The sequence below is a fragment of the Triticum dicoccoides genome, chromosome 7B, assembly GCF_002162155.2.
Source record: "Triticum dicoccoides isolate Atlit2015 ecotype Zavitan chromosome 7B, WEW_v2.0, whole genome shotgun sequence".
NCBI classification, from domain to species: Eukaryota; Viridiplantae; Streptophyta; class Magnoliopsida; order Poales; family Poaceae; genus Triticum; species Triticum dicoccoides.
This window is the reverse complement of record NC_041393.1, coordinates 471,800,291-471,810,622: the sequence shown is the minus strand read 5'-3', so window position 1 is coordinate 471,810,622 and position 10,332 is coordinate 471,800,291.

Genomic DNA, 10,332 nt, shown 5'->3' with positions numbered 1-10,332 from the left:
TGCAAGCTTAATAGTAACATCAATATCTTCTATTTCAGCGGGTGCAATATCGTGCATAATTTCTTGATATAGGGAAATAGGTATTGCACTAGCACTAGCACCCATATCACATAAGCCATGATAACAATGATCTCCTATTTTAACAGAAATAACAGGCATGCCTACGACAGGTCGATGTATCTTAGCATCGGGTCTAGCAATATTAGCAGCTTCCTCACAAAAGTAAATAACATGCCCATCTATATTATCAGCGAAGAGATCTTTAACCATAGCAATACTAGGTTCAACTTTAATTTTCTCAGGAGGTGTATATGTTCTACTATTACTCTTATGAACCACAGTAAGCTTTAGCATGATCCTTTATCCTAACAGGGAAAGGTGGTTTCTCAACATAAGTAGTAGGAACAATAGGATCATTATAAGTGGTAGTCTTTTCTTCAACTGTAACAGGTGCAACTACTTTCACTTCAGTGGGAGGATTATATTTAAACCACTTCTCCTTAAGGAGATCGACGTGAGTAGCAAATGATTCACAAAAGGAAGCTACTATCACAGAGTCAAGTCCATATTTAGTGCTAAATCCACGAAAAGCATCGGTATCCATAAAAGACTTAGCACAATCAAACTTAGGTGTCATACCTGACTCCTTACCATCATCAGAACCCTAATCTTCAGAGTTGCGTTTAATTCTTTCCAATAAGTCCCACTTGAATTCAATAGTCTTCAGCATATAAGAACCAGCACAAGAAGTATCGAGCATGGTGTGATCATTGAGAGAAAGCCGAGCATAAAAGTTTTGGATAATCATTTCTCTTGAGAGCTCATGATTGGGGCATGAATATAAGATTGACTTAAGCCTCCCCCAAGCTTGAGCGATACTTTCTCCTTCGTGAGGCCAAAAATTATATATATAATTACGATCATGATGATCAAGATGCATAGGATAGAACTTCTGGTGAAATTCCAATTTCAATCATTTATAGTCCCAAGATCCCGTATCATCACATAGCCTATACCATGTCAATGCATCTCCCTTCGAAGATAAAGGGAAGACCTTCCTCTTAATAACATCATCGGGCATACCTGCAAGCTTAAATAATCCACAAGCTTCATCCACATAGATAAGGTGTAAATGGGATGCAATATTCCATCTCCTGCAAAGGAATTAGCTAGCAGTTTCTCTACCATACCCGAAGGAATTTCAAAGTAAACATTTTCAGTAGGTTCAGTAGGTTGAGGAGAAACTCTTTGCTCTACTGGCCGGGGTGAAGATACCCCGAACAAGCCCCTCAAAGGATTAGTTTACATAGTAACAAGTGACAGTAAATTTCAGCACACTATATAAATGTTTCCTTACCAAGTTCCACTCACCAAAGGCGCTTCACTCCCCGGCAACGGCGCCAGAAAAGAGTCTTGATGACCCACAAGTATAGGGGATCTATCGTAGTCCTTTTGATAAGTAAGAGTGTCGAACCCAACGAGGAGCAGAAGGAAATGACTAGCGGTTTTCAGTAAGGTATTCTCTACAAGCACTAAAATAGTAGGTAATAGATAGTTTTGTGATAGGATAATTTGTAACGGGTAAGAAGCAATGAAAGTAAATAAGGTGCAGCAAAGTGGCCCAATCCTTTTTGTAGCAAAGGACAAGCCAGGACAAGTTCTTATAATGAGAAAAGCACTCCCGAGGACACATGGGAATTATCATCAAGCTAGTTTTCATCACGCTCATATGATTCGCGTTCGTTACTTTCATAATTTGATATGTGGGTGGACCGGTGCTTGGTTACTGCCCTTTCTTGGACAGGCATCTCACTTATGATTAACCCCTATTGCAAGCATCCGCAACTACAAAATAAGTATTAAGGTAAACCTAACCATAGCATGAAACTAGTGGATCCAAATCAGCCCCTTACGAAGCAACGCATAAACTAGGGTTTAAGATTTTGTCACTCTAGCAACCCATCATCTACTTATTACTTCCCAATGCCTTCCTCTAGGACCAAATAATGATGAACTGTTATGTAGTCGACGTTCACATAACACCACTAGAGGAGAGACAACATACATCTCATCAAAATATCGAACAAATACCAAATTCACATGACTACTAATAGCAAGACTTCTCCCATGTCCTCAGGAACAAACGTAAATACTCACAAAGCATATTCATGTTCATAATCAAAGGGGTATTAATATGCACTAAGGATCTGAACATATGATCTTTCACCAAATAAACCAACTAGCATCAACTACAAGGAGTAATCAACACTACTAGCAACCCACAGGTACCAATCTGAGGTTTAGGTACAAAGATTAGATACAAGAGATGAACTGGGGTTTGAGAGGAGATGGTGCTGGTGAAGATGTTGATGGAGATTGACCCCCTCCCGATGATAGGATCATTGGTGATGATGATGGTGATGATTTCCCCCTCCCGGAGGGAAGTTTCCCTCGCAGAACAGCTCCGCCGGAGCCCTAGATTGGTTCCGCCAAGGTTCCGCCTCGTGGCGGCGGAGTTTCGTCCCGTAAGCTTGCTTATGATATTTTCCAGGATAGAGGACTTCATATAGCAGAATATGGGCACCGGAGAGCCACCAGGGGGCCGACGAGGCAGGGGGCGCGCCCAATAGGGGTGGGCGCGCCCCCACCCTCGTGGCCAGGGTGTGGGCCCCCTCTTGTACTTCTTCCACTCAATAATTATCATTAATTCCAAAAATGACTTTCATGGAGTTTCAGGACTTTTGGAGCTGTGTAGAATAGGTCTCCAATATTTGCTCCTTTTCCAGCCCAGAATCCCAGCTGCCAGCATTCTCCCTCTTCATGATAAACCTTGTAAAATAAGATAGAATAGCGATAAGTGTTGTGACATAATGTGTAAACCCATAATGCAATAATTACCGAGATAAAAGCATGATGCAAAATGGACGTATCAAGATTCTACGCATAGTTTGGCCTCCTTAGGTTTCACTTTAACTAGGTTTTTTCCCTTTTTCTCTCCCTTCTTTTTCGATTTTTTCCCTTTGTATGTTCGGATCAACAACATTATTTGGGGTACACATCTTTAAATTTGTACACCCCACCATACATGGGGGCTTCTTTAATGAAGCATTTTATTGAAAGCTTATAAGCTTCCTTTGTCCATGACGGTTGTTGCTTCTGCCATTTTATGCACCTCTATGACTTAAGTTTTTGCCAAGCTGGGTTGCCTTGCTCTTGTGTTTATACCCTACGTTCCCGATTGTTCAGCTAGGGTGTAAAGGGAGTACCTCTGTGATAGTTACAACCGGGTTATCCAGACCTGGACCTCAGACAGGTGAAGCCGAAAGCTAGCGTTCTTAAGGGAATAATTGGTCGGCACATAAACAAACAGACTATTTTTGGAACAACTACAGAATTGGCTATTTGTACTTCGGATACAAGCCTAGGCATGCATCATTTAGCATGTTAACCCAAGGAAAGTAACCCCTAACGGAACTATTTTTCTTGGAAGATGTTTCTTACATTAAATAGTAATATAACATAACTCCCCAAACATATTTTGTCTGTTCGAGCAATATGACCGGATTGCCTAGTTTCCAAAGATACTAAATGTTTCTTAGTTAAACATAGTATACAAAAACACTCTAGCTTATTGGTTCGGAGGTGGAAGCCGAAGGTCTGCGATGACAAAAAAATTATAAGTTCGGCACGAGATAAGTTCGGTCATAAAGTACATTGATACATAGAATCAAATGCCTACTCTCTTTCTACGCCATCTAAAAGGCTATCTAGCTTACAGTCTTGTTGCATATATTTCGCCGCTATCATTACTTGGTCATATACCAAGCTTACAGGAATTTCCTTCCTGTATGGTCCCTAAGGTCCAACTCGGGCCATATGATTCGGAGCGAGTACGGTGTACCATGCCTTCACCATGGCCCATGCCTCCCGTGCTCCTTCAGGCATGCGGACATCTTCCACAACTCGAAGCGACGCCGACCACCCTTGAATAGGTCTACCAACCTATCCATGCTTTCTGGAGGGGCATCAAATGGCCATAGGGCCTTGGCCATATTCTTCATGGCTTTCTGGGCACGCTCGTGGAGCTTTGAAAGTTCATTTAGAACGTCGCTTTGAAGCCCGTACACTTCCTTCGTGGCGGATGGTCAACATACCTGTGTGAACCAAACTATAACATTCTGTATTATATGATTATATCAATACTTCAGATGTTAAAAAAGTCATACCGAATATGCCGCCCTTCAGCTTTTGGTTTTCCTGTTGTGCCTCCAAGAGTTGAGCCTTTAAGTTCTTTATCTCTTCGGCCTGCTTCTTCACTTCTTCTTCTAGTTTTTTATCTTTCCCCCCAGTCATTGGGGCACTCTTCATTTCTTCAAGCTCGGTGACAGCGGCATTCAGTTGTGTCCGTCTTGTCTCGAGCTCCTGGGACAATGCGCTGTTCTTCTCCTTGAGAACCTACGATCATAAACGTTCCTCAAATCGGTTGGTTCCTACCGCTTTAAGTCTCGGGGGCTACTGTTGTCTATATATTAGATTTGCATAAATTTTTCATGTGGATATCCTTTGAGAACAGGCGAGTAACACCCCTAAGTCCATCTCGGGCAGCTCAGATATATGCGCCCACGGTGCTGAGAGTGATAAACTCTTCCTCCGAAAAGACCGGGGCATGCAGGGTATCTTTTAAGTGACGATGATTCATTGCGCTCTCCACCTCGAAGTTGGTGACAGACACTTCATCCGGATCTTCCTAAGGTGGATGAGTCGGTGCCACCCCTATATGCACCCTCGTCCTAGTTGACGAATTCGGCATTGCATTGGCTGCGGCTCGGCTTGTTGGGATCTTTGGCATGGTTCGCCATATACCTCTCCTGAGATGATAGAGGGAGTATGAAAACGACAATTCGGCCTTATGCCCAAGTATAAAATAAGGAATATACCTTTTTGGTGATGGAGCAGGCTCAGTGGCGCTCCCGGCTTCCTTTTGCTTCGCATGTCCACTCCTTGAGGGTGCCATCCTTCTTCTTGTTGCCCTACCTTGGGTACGGCTCGCTGAGCGCCGATCCTGCAAGACACGACCCAGTGCGGAGGGTAAAGTTATGAGTGGAAATATCACTTTTTTTATTTCCGAACACTTACCTTAACGAAGGGGTAGAGATCGGGGTAATCGGCCATGATGGCTACTTCCAAACCGTTAAGGCTCACGTGGTAATAAACTCCGTCTTCAAATTCCACGAATATATCCAGATCCTCATGGAATCCAGGGTCTTCATGATGTGCGTGGTCTTCTGGTTGGGGAGGAGGGCAATAGATGTTCTCGACTACCTTCCTCCATAACTGTTTTGAAGCAACTAGAGTATTCGGTTAACGCATCCCAATGATAAAAAAGGTGTTGAATGAGTAAACTTACCCAATCAATGGGGTTGTACATAGAGAAGTCGTCCCGACGGTGTAGACGGGTGAAGTCTTCTTCCTCTCCCTTATAAAGGTCCACTAGCATGGCAGCCAATGCGGTTTGTTATTCGGACCCTTGCGCGTATAGCGAGATGCGTCGTCCTCCCCGTTGTAGTTCCATAAAGGACCCACTCTGGACAGAAGAGGATGGATACATCACTTTATTGCAATAGCCATGACTTCAACGATGGAGATTCCGGAATGGGTCCACAATCTGAACTTGCTGACCAATCTCATCAGTTCCGCACTATCCTCTTGTCTGGGGGACTTGGGGCGCCAGCTGAATAGCTTCTTCAAAGGAGCGCTGGAGAATTCGGGAAGCCCGTGCCGAACAGAGTCTGGAAGAGGAACATCCTCAATGTAGAACCATTTCAAAGACCATTCGTTGGACCCCCTCTTCGGAGTCCTGACTGGGTAACCGGATCCGGCTATGCGCCATACTTCAGCACTGCCCACCTCAAATATGGACCCTTCACCCTGGTGGTGGGGGACGAGGCAAAGAACTTTTTCCATAGTTTGAAATGAGCCTCGCAGCCTAAAAATAATTTGCAAAGGGCGACAAAACCAGAAATATGCAGAATGGAACCTGGTGTGAGGTTGTGCAGTTAGATCCCGTAATATTCCAGTAGACCCATGAGGAAGGGGTGGATTGGGAATCCTACGCCCCTCAGAAGGAATGAGATGAAGTACACCCTCTCCCCTTTGCTGGGATTGGGGAAATTCTCTACCAATGCATCATCGCCCATAGAAGTTAATCCTGCCCATATGGAGACTAGATCCGTGGGGGGGGGGAGATATCCTTGCGTCTGGAGATGATTGAGCTGAAGATGTGATACAGAACAACTTTGCCAATCCCCCTCTTGAGGGCCATGAGGACGCGAGGAGGAGCCAATGACACTAGACATGATTTGAGTTTTTTTTCATGGTTTGCTCTGTTGCTCTTGGGGCGATGTGGGGTGGCGTTTTGGAGATCTGACCTCTTTATATAAACGCCGCCCATGCCTACTGAGGGAGTCCTGGATTAGGGGGTGTCCGGATGGCCGGACTAAGACCTTTAGCTGGACTCCCAGACTATGAAGATACAAGATTGAAGACTCCGTCCCGTGTCCGGATGGGACTTTCCTTGGCGTGGAAGGCAAGCTTGACGATACGATATGAAGATCTCCTCCCATTGTAACCGACTCTGTGTAACCCTAGCCCTCTCCGGTGTCTATATAAACCGGAGAGTTTTAGTCCGTAGGACGAACAACAATCATACCATAGGCTAGATTCTAGGGTTTAGCCACTCGATCTCGTGGTAGATCTACTCTTGTACTACCCATATAATCAATATTAATCAAGTAGGAGTAGGGTTTTACCTCCATCGAGAGGGCCCGAACCTGGGTAAAAACATCGTGTCCCTTGTCTCCTGTTACCATCCGCCTAGACGCATAGTTCGGGACCCCCTACCCGAGATCCGCCGGTTTTGACACCGACACCTACTAAAAATATTAAAATATAAAGGTAACGAACCATTCGCATTTGCTCAGACGCGTGGAAATCAAGGCGACGACAGGAAGGAATCATAAAGACTCGACGCAGAAGCCGGTGCTGGATTATTGTCAAGCCGGAGTATGGTGGAGAACCCGCCTTGCAAAGCCAAAGACTTATATCCGCACACTACATTGTTGTTGAAGGCAGGTTTGGGGGCTACTAAGGGAGTCCTGGATTCGGGGGTTCGCATATGTCCGGCCCAGGAGTATGGGCCGGGGTGGATGGGCCGTACAAGATCAAGCTGAAGATTATTCTCCGTGTTCGGATGGGACTTTCCATACGTAAACGGCAAGATTTGCGTTCGGGTGTTTCCATCCCTTATGAACCAACCTTGTACAAACCCTAGGCCCCTCCAGTGTGTATATAAACTGGAGGGGTTAGTCCGTAGAGGCTATCCTCATTACCGTCATTGGAATACTCATAGGCTAGACATCTAGGGTTTAGCCATTACGATCTCGAGGTAGATCAACTCTTGTATTCTTCATACTCTTCGAATATAATCAAGCAGGAGTAGGGTGTTACCTCTTTTAAGAGGGCACGAACCTGGGTAAACATTGTGTCCCCTCGTCCCCTGTTACCATTGATCCTTAGACGCACAGCTTGGCCCCCCCTACCCGAGATCTGCCAGTTTTGACACCGGCAGGCGCCACTTGAGGAAACACTAAGTAGGATTCGGATCCTACTTGGGGCGCCCCCTGGCTACCTCCCCTCCCCTTCAGCCTATATATATGTGGTGAGGGGTCGCCTAGGACACACAACATCAATTGTTAGCCGTGTGCGGCGCCCCCCTCCATAGTTTACACCCCCGGTCATATTATCGCGGTGCTTAGGCGAAATCCTGCGCGGATCACATCACCATCACTGTCAATCGTGCTGATGGAACTCGTCTACTTCCTCGACACCTTGCTGGATCAAGAGGGCAAGGGACATCATCGAGCTGAACGTGTGCAGAATTCAGAGGTGTCATATGTTTGGTACTTGATCGGTCGGAGCTAGAAGAAGTTCGACTACATCAACCACATTGAAACGCTTCCGCTTACGGTCTACAAGGGTACGTAGACACACTCTCCCCCTCTTGTTGCTATGCATCTCCTAGATAGATCTTGCCCGAGCATAGGAATTTTTTTTTGAAATTGCATGCAATGTTCCTCAACCAACGGCCATAGGGAGTATGAGACCGTGAGGGCAACTGCGGCAGCGACAGCGGATCATGCAACCCGGATGTAGGCAGAGCAGGACGAGCAGGATGCATTCCGCTTGGAGCAGGCGCTCAGCCAGTGATTCGAATCCATCCGTCACACTCGGACATTCATTTCATTTTGGTTTGTCCGGTTTCTTGAACTATGACTTGCTTTGGCTTTGTTTTGAATTGTTGATTTCGAACATTTTGTATCGTATGATCGACGTGCATGGATTGCATGGATTTGAGAATCGAAATTTGAGGTATGTGGATGTGCGGCGCAACATATGAGGGTCCGGCGGGCATATAGAGGGCCGGATTTGCCAAGTCCAACTGTAGATGCTATAATGCCTCTTCTCAGCGCGTTGCTATGGTGGAACGCGGTAATTTCAAAAAAAATCCTACGATCACGCAAGATCTATCTATGTGATGCATAAAAACAAGAGGGGAGAGTGTGTCCACGTACCCTCGTAGACCGAAAGCGGAAGCTTTCGTTAACGCAGTTGATGTAGTCGAACGTCTTCGCGATCCAACCGATCCAAGCACCGAACGTATGGCACCTCCGCATTCAGCACACGTTCAGCTCCGGGTAGTCCCTCGTACTCTTGATCCAGTTGAGGCCGAGGGAGAGTTTCATCGGCACGACGGCGTGGTGACAGTGATGATGAAGTTATCGGCGCAGGGCTTCGCCTAAGCACTACGATGATATGACCGAGGTGTGTAGCTGTGGAGGGGGGCACCGTAGATGGCTCAACAATTGTCAACTTGTGTGTTCTAGGGTGCCCCCCTGCCCCTGTATATAAAGGAGCAAGGGGGGAGGCCGTCCGACCCTCTAGGGCGCGCCAAGGGGGAGGAATCCTCCTCCTAGTAGGAGTACGACTTCCCCCTTCCCTAGTCCTACTAGGAGAAGAAGGAAGGAAGGGGAGGAGAAGGAAGGAGGGGGCGCCGCCCCTCCCCCTAGTCCAATTCGGACTAGGCCCATGGGGGGCGCACGGCCAGCCCGTGGCAGCCCCTCTTTCTCTCCCCCCTAGGCCCAATAAGGCCCATTACTTCTCCGGTCCGATAACCCTTCCGACACTTCGGTTATATCTGAAACTTCTCCGGAACACTTCTGGTGTCCGAGTATAGTCATCCAATATATCAGTATTTATGTCTCGACCATTTTGAGACTCCTCGTCATGTCCGTGATCACATCCTGGACCCTAACAATCTTCGGTACAACATATCACATAAACTCATAATACTAATCATCATCGATCGTTAAGCGTGCGGACCCTACGGGTTCGAGAACTATGTAGACATGACCGAGACACGTCTCCGGTCAATAACCAATAGAGGAACCTGGATGCTCATATTGGTTCCTACATATTCTACAAAGATCTTTATCGGTCAAACCGCATAACAACATACGTTGTTCCCTTTGTCATCGGTATGTTACTTGCTCGAGATTCGATCGTCCGTATCTCAATACCTAGTTCAATCTCGTTACCGGAAAGTCTCTTTACTCGTTCCGTAATACTTCATCCTGCAACTAACTCATTAGTCACAATGCTCGCAAGGCGTATACTGATGAGTATTACTGAGAGGGCCCAGAGATACCTCTCCGAAATACAGAGTGACAAATCCTAATCTCGATCTATGCCAACCCAACAAACACCTTCGGAGACACCTGTAGAGCACCTTTATAATCACCCTTTTATGTTGTGACGTTTGGTAGCACACAAAGTGTTTCTCCGGTATTCGGGAGTTGCATAATCTCATAGTCCGAGGAACTTGTATAAGTCATGAAGAACGCAGTAGCAATGAAACTAACATGATCATAATGCTAAGCTAACGGATGGATCATGTCCATCACATCATTCTCCTAATGATGTGATCCCATTAATCAAATGACAACACATGTCTATGGTTAGTAAACATAACCAGCTTTGTTTAACGAGCTAGTCAAGTAGAGGCATACTAGGGACTATATGTTTTGTCTACGTATTCACACATGTACTAAGTTTCCGGTTAATACAATTCTAGCATGAATAATAAACATTTATCATGAATTAAGGAAATAAATAATAACTTTATTATTGCCCCCAAGGCATATTTCCTTCAGTCTCCAACTTGCACTAGAGTCAATAATCTAGATTACATAGTAATGATTCTAACACCCATGGAGC